The 17,421-nt window shown below is 35.8% G+C and overlaps 1 protein-coding gene across 6 annotated transcripts in view; it reads left to right on the top strand.

Annotated features, from left to right (window-relative positions):
- The window catches only part of SGCD (sarcoglycan delta), a 1,401,159-nt gene that overhangs the window by 396,367 nt on the left and 987,371 nt on the right, over positions 1–17,421 (top strand). For 5 of the 6 annotated variants that reach the window (XM_023528634.1, XM_023528637.1, XM_023528635.1 and 2 more), the window contains one exon: positions 9,509–9,586. The gene's annotated coding sequence lies outside the window, so the exon portion shown is untranslated. Of the gene's footprint in view, positions 1–9,508; positions 9,587–14,894; positions 14,976–17,421 lie in introns of those variants that run through there. The other variant, XM_023528639.1, reaches the window with a different exon arrangement.

Here is a 17,421-nt window from a genome sequence, read left to right as displayed (position 1 = left end):
CAAACAGCTTCGGCAGGATTTGGTCGTGCTCCATCTCTTGGCCCGATTTGCTCCATGTTGGCGTCATTCTCAGGCAGGCTCTGTTCACATAGTGGCCAGATGGCTCAAAGCAGCTCCAGGCAGTCATCCTCCCAGCTTCAAGTCCAGACAAAAAAAGTCTCTTTTCTAATTATCTCCAATTGGGTCCCATTGCTCAGGCCTGGAACACAGGCTTCCATCAGAACCAGGAATGGGGTCAACCGCTCAGTCACTCAGAGTGGCTCCTAAAGGACAATCACAGTGCTACCACCAGGAGAAGAGGGGATGCCAGGTGGGCTCAGGTGTGACAGCGACTAGATTGAGTCAGGCTTCCGGGCATGAGAAATGTGGCTTAACCTCCAATTTTTTTGAATCCTCATCATGTTTTACCTTAAAAAATTGCTGTGAATTTTACTCCATAATTTGTATTTTTATGTACAAGTGTTTTTAATTACCAGTGGACTAGTTTTAATATTCCAGGAAGCGACACCATTTAAAACCCCATGGCTTCAGAGCCCTAGGCCCTTTCCATGTTCCAGAAATTCCAGCTTGAGAGGCACCACTTTATGCAACTATCAGATAATAATGTAGCCATTATCAGGTTTCTTTGCTGTTTCAAGAGACTTGCTTAAGCCTGGAGAAATAACAACAGGTAAATCTGGCATGCAGAGTGGCCATTAAGAGAACAGGTTTTTGGTCAGATGGCCATGGGCTGGAATCTGCCTCACCACTGATCATCTGTACGACCTTTGATAAATTACTTAACCTCTTTGAGCCATGTTTTCCTTATTGGTTAATACCACTCATCCTTATAAATCGTGAGGACTGAATCAGTTAATGTTATTTAAACTGGCATAATGCCTGGCACATAGTAATCCTCAGGAATTTTTAATAACAATACATTGAATAAATATTTTATATGTACTATATACCTAACAAACTTTTTAAATGACCTATTTTATTTACCAATAACAACCTCATATTGCAGCTTCAAATGAAAGTAAAAGATGGGTGATAGATTTGTTTTTTTGTTTTTCCATGACCTATAGCTAATTGAAAAAGACTCAGGGGTACGAAACAAGGAAGCAGAGGAGATTGGCTGTAGAGTAGGGAGTTCTTATTTTCGTGCTATAAGCTGAGACTCACTATAATCTTTTTCTGCTCTTTAATTCCTATTCAGTTGTCCTTAATTGTACACTTACTTTGCTGTTTAACACGAGTTAGTATTTCCTAACCAATTCTTGCACAAAGCAATTAGCCCAAATACATCATTCCTTCAGTTTCAGCAGAGAGTCCACCTGCTAGACATTTTTCATAGTCTGAGTAAAAACCAGTGAAAGAGAGCAGCAAAAAATAGCTTAACTGAGACAGATTATCAGACAGTTATTGGTGTTTCATTCTAAAAGCTAATGATCATTTTTAGCTTAAGAAAATGCCCACGACATTTGAGATGATAGCTACCATTAAAAAGAAGGTTACAGAACATGGAATGGTAGAAATAAAAAGGCTCCACAGGACTTCTTTTATTTAAGCTTTGGAAACCCTAATTTTAAGGTATGTCTTTTAACTTGGCTATTATATTTTTAATAGCTCCTTCCACTTCTTTTTCTAGTGTGTGTACTCACAAACACAATTGCATACCGCGTACACCTGCCCCTATTTTAAACAGTGAAAATCCCTTCTATAAGGACATAGACAAAGTCAGTTTGAACATACAGAAAGTTCCACATCGTTCATTTAATGAAACCCTTTCCAACTCCTCCTCAGTTCATGCAGTGACGATATGAATGATTCACATCAGGAGAGGAGTAATTCCCAGTGGAACACTTTGCACCACAGACGTGTAACCCTTGAAATTTAGATCATTTAAAGAATCTTCTGAAGGAAGAGGGGTTCTGAGTGCTCAGAATGCTCGCCCCTGCCCAGGTCTTCCCCTTTTTTGTAACAGAAGGAGTGTAATGTCGTGGTTAAGAGCTCAGACTTAGAAGCCTCACAGCAAGCATCCAAACTTCAGGTATACTAGTTCCTAGCTGTGTGACTCTATGTTTCACTTTTCTCATTTCTATTTCATAGGGTCTTTGTAAGGACTAAATGAGTTAATCTATGTAAATGATTAAAACAGTCAGTTATTTTAGACACATTTGCTGCAGGTGCAGTTGTTTGTTACGAGAGCCTTCACGGACCTTCAGAGCACAGGTTGGTGAATCAGGCGATCTTAAGTCCGAGCCCCAGCTCTGCCGTTTACTACCTGTGTGACCTTGAGCCATCGAGGTTCTTTGCTGGGCTTCAGTTTCTTCACTGGCGAAATAGAGATCAGAGTACTATGATTAGGATTTGGCCTGGGTCTTTAATTTGGTCAAATTACATCCCCTGAGAAATGTATTATGGAGATTAAATGAACCAATGTGTGCAAAGGGCTTAAAATAGTGCCTGGTACTCTGCAAGGGCTAAACGTTAACCATTACTATTGCTTACTCATCTCACATTAATATTTACATTTTAGAAATAATAAGGAAAATAGGAGAGGCTACTTGTTTAATGCAAGTGAAACGGCATGTAGCAGAGCTGGGTTATATTTCGAAGACTTAACACACTCTTAGGCTGTGCCGCATGGTTACATATGATATACGTTATTGGTATGATGTGGTGTTGAGTCTTTGCCCATGAATTCCTCCTGCCTGAAATGTCCACATGCCTGGGTCCTCCATGGTCCACTTTAAATGCCACTTGCTTTTCTCCTGAAGATGTTCCTGCTTCTTAAAGCTACTGTAATCTGTTATTGCATTAAACTGTTGCTGCTCTCAGCACTGCTCATCTTAAATTGCCATTACTCTACATATTTTTTCTCCTCAAGGAGACTAATTACTGTGAAGGCCTGCACTATGAATGATTCATCATGGTAATCTCCTCATTGCTGGAACAATGCTTGGAACATAAGGGAAGTTTTGTAGATATTTGCTGAATGAATGAATAAATGAGTGAATGAATGAAGCAGCTAATGTCTTGGATGATTATGGGCAAATTAGCCTAGGAGGGGATGGCACTGAGCATTTGCAGATATATTGAATTTCTTATTTCCCTTTTGGAATATCAAAACCACAGGCTCTGAAAAACTCTTCTGGCTGAGAGGCAGGGCTACAGTCTGGGCCTGTGAATTGAGTAGGCTTTGTAGGTTCTCAGCTTTAAAAAATTCATTCATTTGTTTGTTCATTCAACAAATTTGTGGGCTTATTGTGGGCTTTAGCACTCTTGCTAAGGGTGAAGCAGCCTGTATTTAGGAGTTAATTTACCGTGGAGTCATAGGGTATCAAACACAGAAGCGTCCTTAGGTCAGGATTTCTCAGATGGTATAATGAAGAATGTTAGCCCCCAATGAGATATTCCACAAATAAATTAATAAGTAAATAAGACATGTCTTTGGACGATGTTATATTCTATAGCCCCCTCCTCCACTTATGAGACTAATAATAATAATGATAATGATGATGCTGATAGCCATAATAATGAAAGCTAACATCCATTTAGCTCTTAAAACTGATTCATTTAATCCTCACAAGAACTTTATGGGGTAGGTGCTATTTTCCCCTTCTAAAGGTGAAAAAAGAAAGCACATTTGAACTCCAAATGCACTAAAAATTCTGAAATAAACCCATTTTGTTTTGCTTACTCCTGCATTTCCCCAAATTTAATTAACCACGGAAATGCATTTTTTTTTTTTCCTTTGGCATACCACTTAATGATACCCTGTAGATCCAGGGAAATAGATCAGTCTAATACCTTTATTTTACAGATAAAAAAACAGGCCCAGGGAGAGAAGAACCTCATCAAATTCTGTTCCTAGCAGGTTGTAAACATGGGACTATAACTCACCCTCTTGACTGTTTCTGAATATCTTTCTTTCTTTTCCTGGTACTTGTTTCTTCCTTTTCCTTTCCTCTATTAAACACTCTGTCACTAGATTACTGGTAAGCTTTGTTGATAGTCCCCCTCAGTTCAGCCATCTCCTAGTACTTACTATTAATCAAACACAGTCTCTTAACAGCAAAACTTTCTGTGGCAGTACTGGCAGATGGGATCTTTCTGGGATCACTCTCTATGTATTTTGTAAGCTGCACAATAAAGCAAGTTGCCTGCTGAAGAACCATAATACTGCTTGATTAAAGGAAGACTTTCAGCTCTTTCCTCTGCTTTCCCCCTTCTCTAACAATGTATTTTCAAGCAACAGTTTAGAGGAACAAGGCTTGCTCTATAGATTAACACTACTTGCCGATTGATCTATTTCTTCTCTTAAAAACCTCTCTATGATAGTTTTAAATCATTTACCAAAAAAACCAAAAAAAAAAAAACCAAAAAAAAAATAAGTTGTCTTCTTACCTCTTCTAGAATCTTAAATTGATACTGTCAAGACTTCTGCTCATTCATTTTATTTATTTAGTGAACATTTGTTTGAATCCTTCCTCTTTGCAAAGTCTGGCTCCAGGCTCAATGAAGGATGATACAGTGGTGGCCAATATGTGTTCTTCCTTCTCAAGCATCTCAAAGCCTAACAGAGGAGACACATGTTGTAAATATTAATAGACAATGGCTCTCCAAGCAACTTCCCAGGAATTTGTCAACTTTTGTATTAACTTAAAATGTGCTACTACTCAGTTTAGCTTGTTATTAGTTTGACATTTAGGGATGAATTTTTGGGAAGCAAGGTTCTAAACAGTATTCAGTGAGAAGCTTTTCTGTGCAGTTTGTCTTCACATGAAGGGGGAGGTGATGTACAGAGTCTAACCATAGCCCTTGGGAGACAATATAAGAAGCACTTAATAAAGTATAGTTACCTTTTCCATTACTAGCAATAATAGTAAGAGTGCCAGCACCATTGGATGATCGAGATTTCAATGTCAGATTTTTTTAACCTACTAGCTGTGTGACATTGAGCAAGTAGCATAATTTCTTTGAGTTTTAGTTTGGGAGAACTGAAATCAAAAGAAGTTATTAGTCAAGTGTAGAGTGCGTCACAAATGTTTTATGGTTTAAAAACTATAAAATGTCATCATTCCTTTGCCTTGAATTACACCTTTCAAGATTCCAAGAAAATCTATTATTTTGACTAGATCTTATGTAGAATGCTGAGCTGACATCATATTTCGGGTTGCCAGATAAAATAAAGGATACCCATTAAATTTAAATTTCAGAAAAACAAATTTTTTTTTTTTAGTATAAATATATCTGTGGTCAAATACTAAAAATTATTCGTTGTTTATCTAAAATTCAAGTTTATAGGGAACGCTTGAGCTACTATTTTTTGTATCCTCTTAGACATGAGGAAACTGACTAAATAGATAGCCTTTAACATTCATTTCAAACCTGAGGATTTTATAACTGTAATAAGAAAAGGAAGATGATGGAATCAAACTTACTTTAAATCCCACTATCACCCTTTCTTACCTATGTGAATTTGGTTAAATTAGCCTCTCTAAGCCTAGCTATTATTATGGAGAATTTTCTTCTTTCTAAGACAATTACTTTCTCCTCAATGGATTTGCATTATCCAGTTTTAGTGCTCATTTTTGGATTCTGTTATCAAAATTTTAATTTTCTCACTGTGAACAAAATAAATTCAGCTTTCTAGCTCTTGACCTTTATGTCTAAGACTAAGTTAGTTTTCCTGACTGATTCTTCTTTTTCTTGTTTGCAGTCTCTAGGATCCTAACAGGAACTCCAGGCTCAGCAGTCACCTTTGAGAATTTCAAACTGGTGGAGGGAGAGGTACTTTAGGGATTTGAAGTTAATGTCTCCTCTGGGGTTGAGGAGGGACCATGCCTGGGCCTAGCTGCAGGCGGCTCCTGCTCATTAAACACCTCGACTCTGTTCCAGGTATTGGTCTGGGCATCCTACACACAGTACCTTATCTCATCCTCACATAGTCAGTCCTGTATAACAGAAACGTTGTCCTCATTATATTGGGTGAGGAAACATTCTCATGTCACTAGGCTAGGTTGAAAGCCCACATCTGATTATTAGGTCACGGGAATTGCATCAGTCAGACCACCCTAACTCTTGGTTAATGAATAGCTTGCTGGTAGTACCCAATTTGTTTCTCCTGGAGTCTTGCTTAAATGGAGATGTGTATAGAACTCTTTCTCCCAGAAATGTGCTGCACCATGGGGTTTCATGGAGTGTTGAGCATCCTCCTTCGGCCTTATTTTCCCTGTAAGAGCTGGCTATCCACAAGTCACCAAGCAGCCAAAATGCTAAATAGTTTGAACAACATACTACAAGTAACACATTTGCATTGTTTAAGTTAGAATACAAAACTATATGAAAAAAAAAAATAATCTGCCCCCTCCCAGGGGTGCACATTAACATTTTGATATAATCTTGTTCAGATAGATAGAGATGTATAGATAAAATAGATAAGTTTAAGATGTTGTTTTATAGAAACAGGATCACACAGAATAAGCCATTTTTGGAATCTTCATTTTTTTTCACTCAACAATAGACTTTCCTAAAATATGTGCCTCAATAGATTTGCATTTTTGTTGGGGAAATGGCAAATATATATAAAATGCTTCTTAAAAAATATTATATTAAAAATTAAATTATGTGCTATAGATTCTATTCTTTTATACTTTTATAAGTAGGTCTCTTTTGGAAATATGGATTGTGATTGGTCGTAATCCATAACCTACTTTTGTTTAATTATAGAAATCTTAGAGAAGAAAAACAGAGAAAATGTGGCATTGATCATGGCAGTTCTTTAATCTTTATGAACAAGACCCACAGTTTTTTAAAGCTGCATATTATCGGGAGAAGTATTTCCTGGCATGATTTTCTAACTTAAATTTGCCTTGAAAAGTTTCTTGGGTCTGTTGAAAGGCAGAATGTGCCCTTACTCTGTGAAAGACACCAAGGCTGCGTGCCTTGACAATTTCACAGAGTGAAACAAAGAATTTAGACCTCGACTTGAAAATTAAATTCTAGAAGCACATTCCACCTCCTTCCTCCAACCTGACATATCAAGCTATTTTAGGCACCAGAACCACATTGCCTGAAAAGTTGTTCAGATTCTTAATTCGCCTGGTGATAGGTAGCCCAACTTGAAACGATAGCTTCACTGTAATGTACATTCAAGTGTTTGCTCTAAGAATAAATTCCACAGAGACCTGTTCTGTGGTCAGCTAAGGGAGCAGTGGAAATTGTATCTTCTTGGTGAAAAGGGCTTTGCATCCTCAAGGGTCTCCAGAAATACTTATTGATGGTCAAGAAAGATAAGTCTCTCTGATTTCCTCCACTCAATTATTTTGCCAGGGGGAAGATTCCTTTTTTAGTAGGTAGCAATGATTAAAATAGACACATATTTTCCATCACAGCAAATGTAGTTTAGTGGACGTAGCAATGAACGTGCCTTCAAAGACCTGACTTTGAGTCCAACTTTGCTACAAACTTGCCCATTAACCCTGGACAAGTTATCAGGGATGGTTTTCTTATCTATAAAGTAGAAATAATGATCCTTGGTTTCTTTAGTGGAGTCTTGTGAAGATAATATATCACTTATAATAAAGATAGAGCTAATGTTTCCTTATCAAGGCACTCAACAAAACCAGGGACTGCTAAAACTTTGTATGCATTATCTCATCTAATACTCAAAATCCCCTGACAATCTCATTTTATAAATAAGACAACTAATGGTTGGAGGACTTAAGTAATCTGCCAAGGCCATGAAGCTTAAGGATAGTGGAGCCAGGATGGACTACTATGTAAATACTGATTATATAGCTTTTTCCTCAAAATATGGTAGGCATACTATTTTTGCATATATGATATCTTCAGAAGAGGCACAAGGACATTTTTTAAAATTATGCATTTATTTTAACATTAAGAAAATTATATATCTAGAATATCAAACTACTTATTTCAGAGCTATGACTTCTCAGGATGAGGGTAAAATCCCAAATGTTCAGTCTAAAGAAACTTTGAAGACAAGTCTGAAATAATAGTACAGGTGGTATGCAGATGTGATAAGATCAGACATATGATAAAAACGACTAAAATGTGAGGCATCTATGTCATTAAAGCTCTGATTAAATGTAACAATGTGCATGGCATTTACAAATGCTATATGTAATAAGATTTTGATATTTCATGCATGTGGACCAAAGAAGGGTATAAAAATTAAAATGTAGACTTTTATAGAAAACAAGCCAAAAGTATTCAACCCAAGAGCAACAACAATAGCAATAATAATAGCTACCATTTACTGGAGCTTACCATGTTTTTGAGGTTATGTAAGCACTTTATGCTCATAGCCTAATTTAAATCCTAGCTTTGCACTTGGGGAAGCTGCTCTATCAGAAACAACAAGAAGCGCTAGGTCAGCGCTGTCCAGCACAGGAGCCACTAGTAACATGTGGCTATTGCGCAGGTGAAATATATCGAGTCAAAACTGGGATCTGCTGTGAAGAGGTTCAGACTACGCCACCCCAAAATATGCCACTTTGGCATAGAGATGATTTTGAGCTGAAGACAGTTGAGAAATTACAGATGCAGAGAGCTCTCTGCCTTCCCCCATCTGCCTAAAAGCTGGGTGTAAATTTCCCCTTGTGAGGATGTTCCTCCTCCCCTCCCTGTAGCTGGAGGAGGAGAACAGCCATTACTACTGGAGACAAAAAGTCGGCATGGTGATGGGTCGGCACAAACAAATCTTACTAAGATAACCCTTATCTTCAGTTTCCTCCATACACTTACCTCCCTACAATTTACCATGCCCAGCCAAACTCCTTTTCTTAGGTCCAGCCACTTCTCCACGATTTATCACCCTTTCTTAAAATGCTCTTAAGACCCTAGGCCTAACCAGCTTTTAGGATCTTCATGTCTTTCCTCTGAAGGCCTCTGTGCATGTAAAAAGTAAAATATTAACATCAAAGAAAATTGGGGGGGGGAGGGGTGGGAAGGGGGAAAAATAAAATGTAATAAATAAATAAAATACAAAAAGGAAAAAAGAAAATTGGTGTACCTTTCTTCTGTTAATTGTCATTTGTCAGTTTAATTTGTAGGTCTCATTTACTCAACCTAAGAAGGCAGAGGAAAAAATTTTTTCTTCCTCTAGCTTATAAGTCTAAAATACCCATTGGATTTTAATATAAAAATAGGAATGTAAAGTATCTCAACATTTTTTATGTTGATTATATATTGAAAAGATAGTATTTTTAGCTATATTGCCTAAATGTATCATTGCAATTAATTTCACCCGTTTATTTTTACTAGAAAATTTAAAATTACATAGATTGCTCTCAATTTCGGCTCACATTACATTTCTTTGGGACAGTGCTGTTCCACATGAGATGCGCAGTGCGCTCTGCTCGTGCCCGGGGTGTGCTCCGAGGTTCGAAGATTTTCAGCTGGGAAGATGAGGTTTTTTCCCTTTGATTTAATTAGCAGGTATGTAAATGCTAACGTATCCAAGCTTTAACTACTCTGCTTTTGCATTTTCCTACAGAGGCCACCAGCTGCTGAAAAGCCAGAGTGGGATAACAAAATCTGCGTCTTGCTGCTTTAGAGCCATTAAACTCTTAAGGTAGGACATTGCCCCTTGATTCTGTGTGCAAATAACAGAGTATTACAATTAGCATCTGTGTAGTTACACTGATGTAATCTAAAGGGGCGAGGGCATATCCCATTATTCCGGGGTTGAAGTACATTCATGATGGGTAATTTATTCATAGCTGAAATATAGCAGTTTCTTAAGAGGTCTCTCAGAGAGCGAGTTCCAGTACCCAAAGCTTTGGAGGGTGATTATTTTTCAGCAGTAGATGTCATTAAAAGAGGTAAACAGAAATTGAGAATTCAACATGAACTCACCCTAGTACTAACACAGGTTCAAGCAGCCAGGACTCCAAGAAAGAAAAACTTCTCTTGTGGCAAATGATCATAGCCTTTTCCCATTTTTGCTTTCTGCTTAGTTAAATGGCCTTAGCAAGAGCGTCTACTGAGAAAACAAAAATCACACACACACTAGTGAACAGAGTCAAAAACCTAAACAACCATTTCTTAGGGCTGAATAGGCAAAGCCCAATGCCAGCACTTCCTACTCTCTTAATTACTCTGCCTGTAGTTTTTTATTCCTCCTCACAGTCCACTTCCTAGAGTGGACTGTGACCCAAAGGAGAAGCCTTGAATTCAAGTCTCATTAAAGGCATTTAGTAGTTTTCTGCCCTTGGAAAAGTCTCCTGACTATTTTGAGCCACTCCTCATCAAAAATGTCATCAAGCGTATAAAGGAATTTGGAAAGTCCTGCCATATGGACTATGGTGAGGCATTTTTATGACTAAAGCCTTTTCAGTTCTCATGCCTTAGCTTTAGGCTGCTTGTTAAACTTTCTCTTCATAATAACAACGAGAGTTAAAATTAAGTGAAAACCCACTGTGTTAGGACTATGTGCATCCCTCTCAAAGTTTTTCTACTGTGACACATTACACACTTAAGAAAAAACAAATAAAAATATGAACATATGGCTTAATGGATTATTATCATGTCATTATCTGGATAACTGTAATCCAGATCAAATGCAGTGTTGCCTGCACCCATGAACCCCCCCAAAGTGACCTGACTCAAAAACAACAACTCCCTCTTCCCCTTAAGGGTGCCCATTAATTCTGGCTGTATGACAGTCACTTTATTGGTTTTTTTTTTTATATTTTTAACACAAAGTATATATCTGTAAACACTATGGTTCTGGCTGTTTTGGAATTTTAATTAACCATGTCCATACAGATACCTGCGTCTGACTTCTTTTACAGCATCACGTTTGTGACAGTCATTCATGTTGTGGTTAGCTGCAGTTCTTTAATTTTCATCATTGTTCTCTGTTGTGTGAATACAAAGGGATAGATTTGTCCACTTTACTGTTGATAAAGATTTGGGTTGTTTCTAATTTTGGCCTAATGCATAATGCTTTTGTGAACATGCTTGTCCATTTCCTTTGGTGCGTGTGTATATGCATTTTTGATGGTTATATTTCTAGGAGTGGAATTACTAGGTCACGGGTAATACATATGTTCAGTTTAAGTAAAAACTGCCCAATTTTCCTAACAGGTGGTATCAGTATACACTCTGTCAGCAAAATTTGCGAGTTCCCCTGTTCTCCTTGCCTACAGTTGGGATTGTCAGTTTAAACATTTTTAGCCAATCAGGTGGATATGTATAAGTGCTACGCATCATGAGCTCATTTTCATATGTTTGGTAGCCACTTGGATTGCTTCTTTGTTAAAGTGACTGTTCAGCTCTCTTCTTGACTTTTCTACTGTTTTTTTTTTTTTCCCTATCTTTTCCTTATTGATTTATAAAACTTACATTTTATATTCTGGATGTAAGCCCCTTATTGGTTAAATGTGTTGCAAGTATTTTCTCTTACTCTCTCGGCCTTGCATTTTCATTCTCTTAATGATGTCTTTTGCTGAACAGATGTTCTTAATCTTGATGTAGTCAGATTTATCAAATTTTTATTTTACGGCTGTGATATGTTCTTTAAAAGTCTTCTCCTACCCTGAGGTGCTGAAGATATTCTCCCACATTATCTTCTGAAAGTTTTATTGTTTTGCCTCTAACATTTAGATCTATAATCTATCTAAAATTGATTTTTTAAAATGATGTATAAGGAAGGGTCAAATTTTATTATTTCTGTGTGGATATCTAATTGTGCCAGCATCATAACATTGCAAAAGCCATTCTTACCCCATTGTTCAACAGTGCCACTGTCTTCAACTAGGTTTTCCTGAAAGCAGAGCCTCAAGGCAAAGGTTCAATGGGGTTTGCTTATTTGGGCACTCCAAGTAGCAGAAGTACAAGACAGGGTAAACAAAACAAGAAAACAGAGGAAGCCAATACAAGGATGTGTAATTGAACTGGCCACTGCTATAGGTCATTGGAATTCTTACCTTTTTAGTAACCTTATGAAATGCAACCCAGAACACTCCAGGAACAAAAGGAAGAGACATTTTTCTATTGGTACCTTCACTGACCAAGATTGAAGGTTGGCTTCGTGGTTGTTAATCCCCATGTACCTCTAGGTGGAACATGTGTGAGTTCTGAATATGAGCATCCCTTCAGAGCAGTCCCAGAGCAGGAGGAGAGAGGTAGGCAGTGTGGGTCCAAAGCAAGGTGCAGCGTGGGTGCACAGGCGACTCGTTGTTGCAGTAGCACACTGGAGTTAAAGGTGGAGCCGAGAGAATTTTGATGTGGTTCACAGGAGGCTTCTTATTCTAGTTCATTGATCTATTGATCTAAGTTTGAATCAGTACACCACTTTATTGAAAATCGTAACTTTACAACAAATGAACAGGACAAACAGAGACTTGGGGACATGGACAATGGACTAGTGGTTACCAGAAGGTGGGGGATGGGGGAAGAGGGAAGAGATAGACAGGGTAAAGGGAGACAAATATAGGGAGTTTGGAGGAGGATGAAGTGGGTAAAGGGGATCAAATATATGGCAGCTGAAGGAAACTGGACTCTGGGTGGTAATCATACAATAGAGTATATAGATGTCAAATTATAATGTACACCTGAAAATTATATAATCGTATTAACTAATGTTGCCCCAATAAACTTAAAAAAAAAATCGTAGTTTTATATTGTCTTTATACCCAGTGGATTGAGTTATTCTGTCTTGTTCTTCAAGAGTGTTTCAACTAATGCCAATTCTTTGCATTTTTATGTATAATTTGAAGTCAGCCTCTCAAATCCCACAAGTTAACCTCTTGGGATTTAGATTGAAATTAATTTGAATACAGAGATCAGTTTAATGAGAAGTACCATCTTGACAGTATTGAGACTTCCATGAACATAGTTTATTTTTCATTAATTGTTCTAAATTATTTTTAGCTTTTCTGCAGAGAAGTCTTGTACATCTTTTGTTAGATATATTTATAGGTTTTTTTAAAAAATTAACTTTGTTTCTTATATATAGAAAACAAATAATTTTTTATGTCTGGTAATATGGCAAAATTCACTGGTACACTATAATAATTTATCTATAATTTAGATTTTCTCCATACACAGTCATATGATTCATGGATAATGACTGTCTTATTTCCTTCTTTACAATCTCTTCATGGTTTACATCGCTTTCTTGCCTTACTGTAATAGTTAGGACCACCTGTACAATGTGAACTATGAAAGTGACAGTGAGCATCCTTGCCTTACTCCCAGTCTCAAAGGGAGAGTTTCAATAATTAACTTTTAAGTTGCTATTAGCCTTTATAAAGTTATTTTTTTATTAGATAAAGGAAGTTACATTTCTATTCTTAGGTTGCTAAGTTTTTTAAAATCATAAATGAATTTTAAATTGCATTGAATAGCTCTCCCACAACTATTAAAATACATATTTTTCTCTATCATGTTAATGTGAGAAACTGTACTGATTTTTTATAGTTTGTATTTTAGAAGGATTTTAGATTTATAGAAGATTTGGAAAGATGGTACAAAGTGTTTTCATATGCCTTCACGAGCTTCTTGTAATGTTAACATTTTACAAAATCATGGTATGTTAATCAAAATTAAAATTGGGTATTTAAAAAAAATTAAGCCAAATTTGTGTTATTAGAATAAACCTTAATTTGGTTATAATTTTTACTCCTTTTATATATTGACTATATGAAGTTTAAAAAAAGTTCTTATATTAATGAGTTAGATTTGCTTAAATTTTCCTTTCTCATTCCATCCTAGCCAGGTTTTATATCAAGGTATAATCAATCAAATGCATTTGGAAATTTTCCCTCTTATGCTATTCTTTGGAGAAGTTGGTAAAAGATTAGTATTACATTTCCATAAATGTTTGATAGATGTCTTTGTGGGTACGTTTTAAATTATGAATTCAATTTATTTGGTAGTTATGGAACTATTTTGGTTTTCTTTTTCATTTATATTTGGCCACTATTCCCCTTCCCCAGATCTGTACCAAAAGGGATGCCCTCTCAAGATGCTCACCAGTTTTTTGCATGTGTCCAGTGAGATTTGTGAAGAAACTACAGCTGTGTCATATAAACTCCCCCTGTATTTGTGGCCCCAGGGAGCTCTACACATTCTCACTAGTGCTCACTTGGCCTTTATCAATTGACAGACAATTCCAGCTTAATTCTTCTTCTCCTGTCTGGCTCTGTCTGTTCCATGTAGGCAACTTCTTGTGTCTTATCTTCTCCTGCCAAAGCCTGCCTCTCCTTGTTTTCAGATTTGTTGCCTTGCAAACTTATCTTTCTGATAGGTTCCAGAAAAGTCATGAACTTGCAATTTTTCTGATTTTTGTGTTGTTACTGTAAGGAACAGGTGCCTTTTGCAACTTCTATATTCTAAGCAGACTGAGGTTCATTGAGTTAGTTTCTTGAATCTCCATATTGCTATCTTTCTTCAGTTTTGGAAAATCCTCACCCATCATCTGTTCAAATATTCCTTCTGCTTCATCTTCTCTCTCTACTTATTCTTCAATTAATATACTGTATTAGACCTTCTCACTATATTTCTTTTTTTTTATCCCTAGAGACAATACTATTTGGAATGCCTTCCTATCTGTATTTTTTTTGGCTATATACATTTTTGGCTATATACAGCAATAAATGTTATATGGTATCGATTTGTGTGTTTTAATTTATACAAACTCTAACTTACTGTATTTATTGTCATTTTGTAACTTTTCATTCAGCATTATGGTTTTGAAATGTATCCATCTATATAGATCTAGTTACTTCATTTAAATCAGAGCATTGTGAAATGCTATATACTATATAAATCTCTATGTAGTATTCAATCTATGAAGGTACCATAATTTATCAGTTTTTCTATTGTTGAACATTCAGGTTGTTGAAGGCAATTTTTCCTCATTACAAACTTTGCTTCAATAAATGACCTTGGATGAACTATCTGGAACACATGTGCAAGTGTTGCTGTGTGTTATACACCAAGAACCAGAATTAGTGAGTCATAGATTATACCTATTTTAAACATCACTAGATAATACTAAATTGGTGTCCGATGTACTTATAATAACGTATAATCCTGTCTGTTTTCCCACATCCTCACCAACATTTGATATTATTATACTTTTTGATTTTATTAATCTGAACTATGTGAGAAATTATGCCATATAACCTTAATTTCCTTCATGTGAGTGAGGTTGTACATTTTTTACATGGTCATTGGTTGTTCTGATTTCCTCTTTATGTCATTTGCTACTTCTTATTTTCTTTTTCTTAATAATTTGTAGACATTCACCTAAATTCTTTTCACTAATCCTTATTCTGTGTTGTTACTCCTCTTAGCTACTTATCTTCTAAATTTCTTTATGGCACTTTTAATTTAAAAATTTTAACATTGTCAGCCTTAACAATTGTTTCCTTCATTAACTGTTTTTTTTTTTTTTGTCTTGTTTAATCCTTTCTGATCCCAATGTCAAAAAGACTTCCTCTTATATTTCTTCAAATAGATCTCATTATTTTGCTTAACAGTTAGGTCTCTAAACCATCAGCAATTTTTGTGTGTAGTGTGGAATACAGATTTAGTTTTATTTTTTCCAAATGGAAATGCCATTTATTAAATAATCTTACTTTGCCTTCAGATTAATGAAGTTACATTTCATATATTTTAAGTTGCCAAATGCTTTAGTTTGTTTCTAGGCTCTCTGTACTATTCATTGATCTCTTTATGTACTAATGCCATATGCTTAATTGTTATTTTTTCAGGACAAATTGTTTGGTTAATAGTCTTGAATTTTATAGGCTAATTTAGAGTAAATCTTCATATAAAAATATTTAAATCCTCCATCCACAAACCTAATCATTTATTCAGCTCTTTTTGGTGACCTTCAATAACATCTGAAAAATTTCTCCATAAGGTACTAAACATTTTATTAGATTTATTGCTTGATTTTTATTATGATTTTAAATGGTAATAGTTTTCCTCTTATAATTATGAAGTGATTATTGATAAGGCATAAATACTTATTGATTTTTATAGTTGATTTTATATATAGTAATGCTGCTAAATATAAAACTGTCTTATAAGTTCTGGTAGTTCGAATTTTTTCTTTTAATTTCCTATGTAGAAAAATCATGAACAAATGTCAGAAATTTCTAATCCTTATACCAGTTTTTTTCCCCTGTTGTAGTCCATTGGTTAAGACCGTCAGTAAAATAATCACAGAAATTATGATGAAAATCTCGGTCTCATTCTCGAATTTAATGAGAATGCTTCTAAAGTTTTGTCATTAAGTATTGTATTTGCTATATGTTTTTGAGAGGTATCTTTTATCAGAATAGGAATTTTTCTTGCTATTACTTGTTTGGTAAAAACTTTTATGCATAAAGTATTATCTAATGCCTTTTCTGCATGCATTGAGATGATTATATGTCCCCCCACCCCGTTATTCCGTTAATGTTGTGATTTTTTAAAAGATATGACATTGAAAAAATCTTACATTCCTGGGACAAACCCTGTGTGAGCATGATTTATTAGATTGAAAATAGTGCTGGATTCAACTAATGGATATTTTATTTAGGAATTTTATATCTATATATGTAAATTAGGTTGGTCAGTAATTTTCTTTTCTATTACTATCTTTTTCTAGTTTTGGTATTAAAATGTCCTAGTCTCATAATGTCTGTTGGGTAGTTGTCTTCTTTTAATCTTTAAAGCTCTTTATATAAATTATAATTTAATTATGCCCTGAACATTTGTTAAATTCCTTTCTAAAACTGTCTGGGCCTGAAATCTTCATGAGAGAGTAATTTAAAAAATATTTCTAATTATTCGTGGTGGGAAGTGGAGGATTTGCTACATAAGCTTAGTCTACCATATTGAAAGGAAACCACATTTTTCTCTGTATTATGTTTTTTTCCATCAAGGGTAAACAAAGACCATTTTTTTGTGAGTCTTTTAAATTACGAATAAAAAATTCCAAATTACAGAAGATTTAGGGGATCTTTATAAATTCAGGGCCTTGTATTTGACAAAGGGAAACTGGGCTCTCCCTTTGAAAGTAGGTCTTGTCATTTGACGGCCACTTGAATGTTGAGTGGTTTCATTGTACCTGTCCCAAATAATAATTAATAATCAGAGCTACCATTTAGGATTCCTACTTGCTGCCCTTTATAGAACAATGGTGACCTTGTGAGGAAATTTTTTATTTTCTGTATTTTACAATAGAGGAAAAAAGATGATTGGAGAAATAGTTACCACACTCAGGGTTCATTTTGCCTGCACGTGTCAAAACCAAAAGAGACATGGACAGAAGTTTGCAGCAAAGAAAGTAGAGGTTTATTTAAGGAAATGTCGTCAGCCCTGGAGACACAAGCGAGCTAGTGCCCAGAGACCTGGGGGGCCTCTAGGAAAGCGGTCCCTAACCCTCTGGTCCATGACCTGTTA

Source organism: Pteropus vampyrus, unplaced genomic scaffold (assembly GCF_000151845.1).
Source record: "Pteropus vampyrus isolate Shadow unplaced genomic scaffold, Pvam_2.0 Scaffold30, whole genome shotgun sequence".
Taxonomy (NCBI): Eukaryota; Metazoa; Chordata; class Mammalia; order Chiroptera; family Pteropodidae; genus Pteropus; species Pteropus vampyrus.
Note: the sequence above shows the minus strand (reverse complement) of the source record. Positions and strands in the feature narration are given on the sequence as shown.